Raw genomic sequence first — 12270 nt, forward strand, 5'->3', positions numbered from 1 at the left:
ATCACTTCTTGGCAAATAGATGGGGAAACAGTGGAAATAGTGGGATACTTTATGTTTCGGGGCTCCAAAATCACTGCAGATGGTAACTGCAGCCATGAAATTAAAAGACCCTTGCTCCTTGGAAAGAAAGTTATGACCAACCTAGACAGCATATTAAAAAGCAGAGGCATTACTTTGTTAACAAAGGTTTGTCTAGTCAAGGCTATGGTTTTTCCAGTAGTCATGTATGGATGTGAGAATTGGACTATAAAGAAAGCTGAGTGCCAAAGAATTGATGCTTTTGAACTATGGTGTTGGAGAAGACTCTTGAGAGTCCCTTGGATTGCAAGGAGATCCAACCAGTCCATCCTAAAGCAAATCAGTCCTGAATATTCATTGGAAGGACTGATGCGCAAGCTCCAATAATTTGGCCACCTGATGTGAACAGCTGACTCATTTGAAAAGACCCTGATGCTGGGAAAGATTGAGGGCAGGAGGAGAAGGGGACGACAGAGGATGAGATGGTTGAATGGCATCGCTGACTCAACGGACATGAGATTGAGTGAACTCCGGGAGTTGGTGATGGACAGGGAGGTCTGGTGTTCTGCAGTCCATGGGGTCACAAAGAGTCAGACATGACTGAGCAACTGAACCGAACTGATACACTCATCTGCAGTTCTTGAATTTGTTATTTTAAAATTTTATTCATTTTTATTGAAGTATAGTTGATTTTCAATATTGTGTTACTTTCAGGTATACAGCAAAGTGTTTCAGTTATACATATGTATATATCCTTTTTCCAGATTCTTTTATCTTGTGCTGCTGCTGCTGCTGCTAAGTCGCTTCAGTCATGTCTGACTCTGTGCGACCCCATGGACGGCAGCCCATCAGGCTCCCCGTCCCTGGGATTCTCCAGGCAAGAACACTGGAGTGAGTTGTCATTTCCTTCTCCAATGCATGAAAGTAAAAAGTGAAAGTGAAGTCACTCAGTCGTGTCCGACTCTTAGTGACCCCATGGACTGCAGCCTACCAGGCTTCTCTGTCCATGGGATTTTCCAGGCAAGAGTACTGGAGTGGGGTGCCATTGCCTTCTCCTCTTTTATCTTATAGGTTATTACAAAATATTGACTAGAGTTCCCTGTGCTATATAGTAGGTCTTTGTTGGTTATCTATTTTATATATAGAAGTGTGCATATGTTAATCCCAAACTCCTAATTTATCCCTTCCCCTCTTTTCCCTTTGGTAACTATAAGTGTTTTCTATGTCTGTTGGTCTGTTTCTGTTTTGTATATAAGTTCACTTGTATCTTTTTTTTGGATCCCACATGTAAGTGATATCACATGATATTTATCCTTCCCTGTCTGGTTTATTCCCTTAGTATGAGAATTTCTAGGTTTGATTCTGGAATTTAGCTAGAGCGATCCTGATGGTGGACTTGCCATGTCCTGTAATCCTGGTGTGACTCAGGATAACTTCTAGATGCTTCTAAAGATAATCCAGGCAAATGAGCTCTGACCAAAATGGTGGTGAGAAGGCCATTGTGTCAGAAAATTTACCTGAGAGATTTAAAGTGATATTTAAAGGGAGTGGGATTAATATTCCAGAGAAGCATGGTTACCAGAATGGTTTCGTGTAGGTCACAGTTTCTCAAACTTCATGTCACACCTCATTAGGGTGTCATAAAATCAGTTTAGTGGGTTGTGACCAGCATTTTAAAAGATAAAGTAGGATAGGGAGGGATAAATCAGGAGTTTGGTATTAACAGACACACACACTACTATATATAAAACAGATAACCAACAAAGACCTCCTGTATAGCACAGAGAACTATATTCAATATCTTGTTATAAACTATAACAAAAAAGAGTCTGAAAAAGAATATACATGTAAATTAGGAGTTTAAGATGAACACATATACACTGGTGGTGGTAGTTTAGTCACTAAGTCATATCCAACTCTTTCGACCCCATGGTAGCCTTCCCCAAATGTAGCCTACCAAATTCCTCTGTCCATGGGATTTCCTAGGCAAGAGTACTGGAGTGGGTTGAAATCTCCTCCTCCAGGGGATCTTTCCAAACCAGGGATCAAACCTGAGTCTCATGTACTGCAGTTAGATTCTTTACCGCTGGGCCACTAGGGAAGCCCCAATATATATACTATGTATAAAATTGATAAACAACAAGGACCTACTGTATAGAACAGGGAACTATATTCAATGTCTTATAAAAAAATATATGTTTGACTGAATCACTTTGTTGTACACCTGAAACTAACACAACACTGCATTATAAATTATGCTTCAATTTAAAAGAGAAAATAGGAATTTAGAAAGATGGCAATGACGACCCTGTATGCAAGACAGCAAAAAGGACACAGATGTGTATAGCGGACTTTTGGACTCAGAGGGAGAGGGAGAGGTGGGATGATTTGGGAGAATGGCACTGAAACATGTATACTATCATGTAAGAATCGAATCGCCAGCCTATGTCCGATGCAGGATACAGCATGCTTGGGGCTGGTGCACGGGGATGACCCAGAGATATGTTATGGGGAGGGAGGTGGGAGGGGGTTCATGTTTGGGAACGCATGTACACCCGTGGTGGATTCATGTCAATGTATGGCAAAACCAATACAGTATTTTAAAGTAAAATAAAGTAAAAAAATAAAATAAAATAAAAGAGAGAAAATATATGAAGTAAAGTAGGATAAAAATATAAGTAATGCAGTGTATTATACATAGTAGAGGTAAGTTTGTTTCATTATTTTTTGTTTCTGTTACATTATACATAGAGATTGAACTATATGAAATTACCATTTTTAAGATCAAAAGGTCCAATATTTGCAGTTTCATATAGTTCACTTTCACAGGCTGTGTGCATTTTTGGAATATGTAAAAAAAATTTTCTGTGAATCATAGTGAAAATTTTAAAACCACTAATGGATTTGGAGTCAAAATCTGTATTGAGATTCCAGCAGAGCTCTTTACTAGCTGTGTACTCTTTTGGCCTTGTTCCCTTTATGTTTACAATAGAGATGATCAGCCTAGAGATGGAACCAATGTCAAGAATTGTGGGAGCAAATGTGCTGGCACTTAGCATCAATTAAGTCCAGGGAGAAAGGTAAATACCAAGTGTGTGTTGTTCAGGATTCTTTAGCTGCAAATGTTAAGCCCAACGCAAATCAGCTAAAACAAAACATGGAAATCCAGGAGTGGGGTGGCCATAGTCATAACTGGATGAAGGAACTCAAATGATGTCACGAGATCTGTCCTTCCCTCTATCACTCAGTTCTACTTGCCTTTACGGATGGGGAAGAGAGGGGATCATTGCTACCCACCATTCAGGTCAATGTGTGCTAAGTCACTTCAGTCATGTTCAACTCTTTGCAACCGTATGGACTGTAGCGTGCCTATGGGATTCTTCAGGCAAGAATACTGGAGTGGGTTGCCATGCCCTTCTCCAGGAGATCGTCCTAACCCAGGGATCGAACCTGTCTCCTGCGGCATTGCAGGCAGATTCTTTACCATTGAGCTACCAGGGAAGCCCATTCAGGTCTATATCAGCCCACTAATGACCTTGTAGGTGCTCTCAGGGGAAGACAGATCCAAATCGACACATGCGCTGTCTCATGAGCTTGTCTCTGTGATAGAAAGATGGAATGAAACTGCCTGGGAAGATTCATCCAGGGGTTGATGGAACCTCCCCTTGGCCAGAAGGTAGGATGTTTCAGCAGAGACATGAGAGGATGTGCAGAGGCAGTTCCAGAAGAACAGGGAAGTTGTTATCATCAGAAGCAGGAAAAGGAAAGGAACCCTGAATAGACCACCACCATAAGATGAGTAAGAGAACCTGGGATGCTTCCCTGCAGTGTCTAAGACAGTATGTCTCATTGCTGCTAAGTCGCTTCAGTAGTGTCCGACTCTGTGCAACCCCATAGATGGCAGCCCACCAGGCTCCACCATCCCTGGGATTCTCCAGGATATCCAAAATGTCTGTGTCTTGAGCAAGGTGAAACAGATGATCCATGGTGCAGCCCATATGCTCTGCTATGGCTCTCTGGGTCACGGAAATATGGGCCTCAAGGCTGAAATAGGACAACTAAAGGATAGACGTCATTCATAAAGCACATTATTGTTGTTTAGTGGCTAAGTTGTGTCTGGCTCTTTTGCGACCTCATGGACTACAGCCCACCAGCCTCCTCTGTCCATGGGATTTCCTAGGCAAAACTGCTGGAGTGGGTTGCCATTTCCTCCTCCAGGCAATCTTCCTGACACAGGGATGGAACCCATATCTCCTGCATTGGCAGGCGGATTCTTTACCACTGAGCTACCAGGGAAGCCCCATAAAGCAAATACCCTCACTAACAGGCCAGAGCAGAGATGAAAGTCAAGAAAGTTTAGGCTACCCAGAAATGGACAATGCTCCCAAGAGGAACGCCAGGCAAAGAAGCAAGAGGGGAACAGGCATGATAGAAGCTGGTCAGAGAGAGGAGATGGGGAGTGGGGTGGGGTTTCTGATACAGATCATAAAACTTGCCCCTGGAAGAACAGAGTAAGCTGGGAACTTACACAGTTCAGATACATGGAACGTCACTTGGCTAAAAGCAGAGCATCTGACACATTCAGAATTTGCCTTGCTAACTATTTTATCTCTCAGGGAGTACAGGAAGTAGTAGATAAACTTTTCTAGACCAAATTCCAACCAATAAGGAGGCTGTGATGGTGATGTGAGCACGGTGTGAGGGAAAGGGAACTTGGGGAAAAAACTTTCAAGTAGCTTCACAGTTAGCTCATGACGGCAGGAGAGAAGACAGCTGGACCTCATCAGGGATCCACAGATGTCAAAGCCTCTGCCAACAAATAGGTGTGATTTCATGCTGAGGCTCTGTGGAGAGCATCAGCAAGCTTTCAAATCAATTCTGATGGTGATAAGTTCAAAAGGTCTTTATGAGGGGAAAAAGCATAGGATCGCTACAAAAAAAAGAAGTGGTGCAAAATTCACATAAATGATTTGTCTAATGTTTACCATAGAACCTAGGCTTTTAAAAATCATTTTTATCTTCTTGTGAATTTTCTAAGCATCTGTCTTCAACCAGTGACCATGCTGACAGTTTAATCTCTCTCTCTCTCTCTCACACACACACACATGCAAACACATAGACTGCTTCTCCAACAACTCAGTTCCCTATTTCTCTAACTTCCTCTTTTTCTGTTCTATTAAGAGGAAACTTGGACAGTCATTAATTTCATTGTCATCTTAGCATTGCCGTGCAATATTTAGAACATATTTAGACCAAAAAATTTACTTATCTGAAATTCAAATTTAACTGGAGATCCTGGATTTGTGTATATGGGTGTGTGTTTGGTGGGAGAGATTGTGCTAAACCTGCAACCCTGCTGCTGCTGCTGCTGCTGCTAAGTTGCTTCAGTCGTGTCCAACTCTGTGTGACCCCGTAGACGGCAGCCCACTAGGCTCCCCCATCCCTGGGATTCTCCAGGCAAGAACACTGGAGTGGGTTGCCATTTCCTTCTCCAATGCATAAAAGTGAAAGTGAAAGTGAAGTCGTGTCCAACTCTTAGCGACTGCATGGACTACAGCCCACCAGGCTCCTCTGTCCATGGGATTTTCTAGGCAAGAGTACTGGAGTGGGGTGCCATTGCCTTCTCCCAAACCTGCAACCCCAGCCCACTCTTATCTGCAGCTCCTCACTCTGAGAGGCTCGGGTAACAGAGAGGACACTTAATGGGTGGAGCAGGGGCAGGAACCACCTCCAAGTTCTGCAGAGTCCCCAGGTTCCAAGAAGGGGGTGCTCCTCAGAGTGGTTCTTTAGCTACATCACTCACAGTAGTGCACTTTACTTTCTTGTTCACAAGCAAAAGCTGTGAGGAGGCAGTGCTTTTGCTCAGCTCATAGAGCAGGGGGGAGTTGCTTCAGTCTCTGCCTTGGAGCTTTCTTCTCTAGGATCCCCTGCATCTTCTGTTATTTAGAGTCTCTCAGGATTCACCAAGTCAGAGCCGTCTTTGCCAGGTTGAAAGTGGGAATCACCCCCGCTCTGTTTACTTCCTCCAGATGCTTAACAAGGAGCCACTGTTCCCTTCTTTCAGGCTTTTCTTATAGCCCTTCAAATGGTTATTGTACTTCCCTTTGAACACCCTCCAACTTGCTGTGGTTTTCAGAAATGAGCTGCACACCCCTGGACCCAGCATTCGAGGCAGGACCCTCCTTGCACGGACAGGTTTTCTGTTGACAGCGACAGTGACCTTCCCAGAAAACAAAATACAACTTCCTGGACCTCAGTTTTAGACTTCTTCACTTGTCCAATGCTTGCTTTCTACTGGATAGATTTTATTTAAATTATCACTGTTCCCTTCTCCCCCTAACCAAACATCCCTTGATTAGAGTTGGTAGATATGACCATTTTCTGGGTATCTGTGGAATTCACATATACACGTTTCATATTTGTACACACAGTTTTTCACTTTTTCTTAAAACAAGTTTTTCTTATTCAGACCCTAATAAAGAGTTGATCCAATGAAAAACAAATTAAGGAGATTTTATTATACACCAGATTAATGAAATTGAGAAAGTCATTTACTCTTAGGGAAGGCATTTTATGTGTCTGGAAGAAATACTTGATGATGATAAATGAGGTCAGTGGGGATAGGAGGATGGATTTGTTATTGTTAAGGCCTAGTCAATTATCAAGTGATTGTCATTAAATTCTTTCTACAGAAGGTACATGGGTCCAGGTATTCAAAGACCCTTTGTTTTCCTAATGAGTGGAAGTCTGTGAAGTCTGTTTCCTAAGATGAGGGTAAGTCTGTGAAGCCAGGACCTCTCATGCTGTAATGACAGTAATCACAGTGGTGTGATCACTCACCTGGAGCCAGACGTCCTGGAATGTGAAGCCAAGTGGGCCTTAGGAAGCATCACTACGGACAAAGCTAGTGGAGGTGATGGAATTCCAGTGGAGCTATTTCAAATCCTAAAAGATAATGCTGTGAAAGTGCTGCACTCAATATGCCAACAAATTTGGAAAACTCAGCAGTGGCCACAGGACTGGAAAAGGTCAGTTTTCATTCCAATCCCAAAGAAAGGCAATGCCAAAGAATGCTCAAACTACTGCACAATTGCACTCATCTCACATGCTGGTAAAGTAATGCTCAAAATTCTCCAAGCCAGGCTTCAACAGTACATGAACCATGAACTTCCAGATGTTCAAGCTGGATTTAGAAAAGGCAGAGGAACCAGAGATCAAATTGCCAACATCCGTTGGATCATCAAGAAAGCAAGAGAGTTCCAGAAAAACACCTTTCTTCTATCTTTCCTATCAAATCTTCATCACAAGCCTACATTCTTCATTGCTCATTGTTGTTTTGGAATGAATGAATTCTTCTTAGCTCAGAGTTCTGCAAATGGATTGTATAGGGAAAAAAGAATATAGTGCTCCTTGGTTGGAGTACTAAGGGAGAGCTTACTCAAAATTATGTCTAAAAATCACTGTTAATATTAAATTGAAAAATAGTATGCAGCAACTTGGAGAAGGACATGGCAACCCACTCCAGTACTCTTGCCAGGAAAATCCCACGAATGGAAGGGCCTAGTAGGCTACAATCCAACTCAAAGAGTTGGACACGACTGAGCGACTTCACTTTCACTTTTCACTTTCATGCATTGGAGAAGGAAATGGCAACCCACTCCAGTATTCCTGCCTGGAGAATCCCAGGGACAGAGGAGCCTGGTGGGCTGCCGTCTATGGAGTTGCACAGAGTCAGACATGACTGAAGCGACTTAGCAACAGTAGCAGCAGCATGCAGCAACTAATACATCTAATATATAATGATGATATTTATGGAGCATTTTATGATATAAATGGTTTATGCTAAATGTTACATTTAGAAGGCAAAATTTAAATTGTATATATTCTATAATCTCAATTTTGTGAAAATTATAGAAATATGACTGGAAAGGAAATATACCAAAATGTTAATAGTCATTGACCCTAGACAGTAAAATTACGATGACCTTTTCTTTTCTTTTTATTTTTGTTGAAATATAGCTGACATACAATATATTACATTTGTTTCAGATCCACAACATAATGATTCAATATTTCTACATATCGCAAAATGATCATGATACATCTAGTTACCGTCTGTAACCATACAAATTTATTACGATATCACTGACTATATTACCCACACTGTACATTTTATCCCTATGACTCATTTATTTCATACCTGGAAGTGTGTGCCTCTTCATCTCACTCATCTGTTTCACTCCTCCATCACTCCCCTCCCCTCTGGCAACCACTTGTTTGTTCTCTGTGTCTGTGAATCTGTTTCTGCTCTGTTGTAGTTATTTGTTTTGTTTTTCAGATTCCACATATAAGTTAATTCATTTAGTATTTTCTTTCTATGTCTGGCTTATTTCACTTAGATAAGACCCTCCAGGTCCATTCATGTTGTTACAAATGGCAAGACTTCATTCTTTTTCATATGTATATACATACATATACATAATATATATATAATATGCCTCTTTATCCATTCATCTATCAATGGACACTTGGGTTGCTTCCATAGCTTGACAGTTGTGAATAATGCTGTAATGAACATAGGGGTACATATTCTCTTCAAATGCATGTTTTTATTTTCTTTGGGTGGGTACCCAGAAGTGGAATTGCTGGATTATATGGTAGTCCTATGTTTAATTTTTTGAGGAAACTCTATACTGTGTTCCAAAGTGGCCGTGCCAATTTACATCTCCGCTAACAGTGCACAAAGGTCCCCTTTTCTCTACATCCTCACAAACACTTGTCATTTATTGGTTTTGGGTAATAGCCATTCTGATAGTTGTGAAGTAATATCCATTCTGATAGTTGTGAAGTAATATCCCACTGTGGTTCTGATTTGTATTTCCCTGATGACTGATGATGTTGAGCATCTTTTCATGTGCCTATTGGCCATCTGTATATCTTCTCTGGGAAAATGTCAGTTCGGGTCCTCTGCCCATTTTTAATTGAATTGTTTCTTTTTTACTGACATGTGTGTGTCCTTTGGATATTAACCCCTTATCGAGTATATCATTTGTAAATATTTTTTTTTCCCATTCAGTAGATGGCCTTTTCATTTTGTTGATGGTTTCCTTCACTGTGCAAAAGCTTTCTAGCTTGATGTAGTACCATTTGTTTATTTTTGCTTTTGTTGCCCTTGCCTGAGGAGACAAATCCAAAAATGTATTGCTAAGACTGATGTCAAAGAGCATATTGCTTATGTTTCTTCTAGAAGTTTTATGGTTTTAGGTCTCAAATTTAAGTCTAAGTCCATTTTGAGTTTAATTTTTTGTATGGTGTAAGAAAGTGGTCCAGTTTCCCCAACCGCATTTATTGAGGAGACTGTCTTTTCCCCCCTGTATATTCTGTCCCCTTTGTCGTAAGTTAATTGACCACTGAAGTGTGGGCTTATTTCTGGGCTCGCCTTTCTGTTCCATTGATCCACGTGTCTGTTCTGTGCCAGTGCCGCACCGTTTTCATTACTGTAACTTTACAGTACAGTTTGAAATTAGGGAGGATAATACCTCCAGTTTTGTTCTTCTCTAAGATTGTTTTGGCTATCCAGGATCTTTTGCAGTTTCACACAAATTTTAGGATTATTTGCTTCCATTTCTGTGAAAAATGCCATTGGTATTTTGATAGGGATTGCACTGAATCTGTAGATTGCTTTGAGTAGTATGGCCATTTTAACAATATTAATTCTTCCAGTCTATGAGCCAGAAATCTTTCCATTTGTTTGTGCTATCTAGTGATGATTTTATCTAATAATTTATGTTTTTATGTACTTTCAGAGCTCTATACAATGAATATATGCTATATAACAATGCAAAAGAAAGTAAACTAGGCTTCTAAAAATTCAATTGGATCTATAGAAATTTTTGGTCCTTCTTCTTCTCCTAAGTATGTCTCTAATAGAATCTGGGGTAACCATGCTTGGACCCTAGCATCCCAGGTGAAAGGGGTAAGGAAGTAAGACATGATGGGATGGAAGTTGGGGGACTCTAATTCTGCTGCTGCTGATCCTGAGGTGCAGCCTGACCATCTGACATAATACAGAACAGACAGGGTTCTGTCCTCAGACAAGGCTAGCTGGTGCTGCTGCACCCCTGGGGTTCAGTGCAGTCCTGGAAATCATATGGATGGTGATTCCAGGTAACCAGTATATTCAAGGGGGGACCATGGGCAGTGCTTAATGGTATTGGAAGTGATCCTTTGATGGAGCCCTGAAAGAATTTATTCCAACTAAGCTCAGAAGAGGGATCAGGTAGATAGTGTGCGACTGGAGAAGTTAAGGTAAAACCCAGACTGAGCGACTGATACTTGAGGATAGGTTGTGAGTTATGAGGTTTTGTGGATGTTCAGGGCTCATTTCTTTTCATCCACTAATTCATTGTTCGTTCATTCATATATCCATCCATCCCTTCATTCATCCAATAAACATTTATTGGGCTTCCATGCTAGCTGCTGGAGACACAAAGCAAATAAGACATTGTCAACAAGCTATCAGATTCACACCAGGTCCTTTCACCTTGGTGATGCTGAGGTCCTGAACACATCTAGGATGTTTATGATCTTGATCAATCTGTGGATAAAGTACATAGTGACTGCAGTTTAGGTGGGCTGGGAAAGGGTTCACGGATATAGACCCTCCCGAAGAGTTGACTCATTGGAAAAGACTCTGATGCTGGGAGGGATTGGGGCAAGGAGGAGAAAGGGACGACAGAGGATGAGATGGCTGGATGGCATCACTGACTCGATGGACGTGAGTCTGAGTGAACTTCAGGAGTTGGTGATGGACAGGGAGGCCTGGTGTGCTGTGATTCATGGGGTTGCAAAGAGTCGGACACGACTGAGCAACTGAACTGAACTGAGAATCATTCATACCTTGTGCCACTGCTCCCTGCTCACAGAATCAGAGAAATGTCAGGGCTATCAAGAGTCATGGCAGATTCTCCCAACTTGACTCTTACTTGCACTTCACAAGGGGTCTGCCCAGGATTGTGCCCAGAAAGCAGGATTTCAGGAAAAATAATGTGTACATGGAGCTGAAAAGGCAGCAAACTGCCTTTAAGTCCATCATATTATGTGGTCCTAACATGACAGCAGTAAGATAGTGAAGGATTACCAACCCCATCTTATGAGAAAATCAGCTTGGAAAGGTTAAGTCTTCTGCCCACCACAAAAAAGGAATGAACTGGATCTCCAGTTCAGGTCCTCTCCACACCTCCAGGTCCGTCCATGGTTTTCTCATTACAGCTCATCCAGAGAGTCTAGATGACCCCATCATCGCAAAGGACACAGCAAGCCCATGACATATTCAGGCTGCAGGACATGTGTGCAGAATATGCAGGCATGAGTCAGGGGCAGGATGAGGCTGGGCGTATTCACTATCTATAGCTGCTGTAACAAATCACTGTAAACTTAGTGCCTTAAGAACAATAGAAATGTATCCTCTCACAGTTTTGGAGGCCAGAAGCCTGAAAGCACTCTGTGCATGCATGCTAAGTCGCTTCAGCCATGTCCAACTCTTAGAAACCCTATGGACTGTAGCCGTCAGGCTCCTCTGTCCATGGGGGTTCTCCAGGCAAGAATACTGGAATGGGTTGCCATTTCCTCCTCCAGGGGATCTTCGCCACCCAGGGATCGAACCCGTGTCTCTTGCATCTCCTGTAATCAATGTGTCACAGGGCTGTTTTCCATCTGGGGGCTCTAGGGAAGTATCTAATCCTTACCTCTTCCAGCCTCTGGCATTTCTTGGCTTGTGGCTGCATCACTTACGCCTAGGGGATCTTCCCACCCAGGGTCTCCTGCATTATGGGCAGATTCTTTACCAACTGAGCCACCAGAGAAGCCCATTCTTAAAGGCCACTGTTATTCAAATGGTCTTCTCTGTCTGTGTCAAATCTCCCGCTTCCCACTTAGAAAGAGACATACAACTGCATTTAGGGCACACCTGAATAACCCAGAATATCATCTCACCTCAAAACATCTAACTTAAACACACCTGCAAAGCCCCTTCTTCCAAATACGGTAACCTCAATAGTGCCAGAGATTGGACCTGACATCCAGGGGACATCATTCTGTCTTCTACCGCCCTGGGCTAGGGTCTGGCACTCACAACCTCTTTAGTTTGTAACTGTTCAGTTAAAGCTGACTCTGCATGGGGGAAGGGAAATATGGTATGAAAACAACAGGATTTGGGGAAAACTATATGGATGAGAGCAGGCCTAAGACTGC

This window comes from Ovis aries, chromosome 1 (assembly GCF_016772045.2).
Source record: "Ovis aries strain OAR_USU_Benz2616 breed Rambouillet chromosome 1, ARS-UI_Ramb_v3.0, whole genome shotgun sequence".
NCBI lineage: Eukaryota > Metazoa > Chordata > Mammalia > Artiodactyla > Bovidae > Ovis > Ovis aries.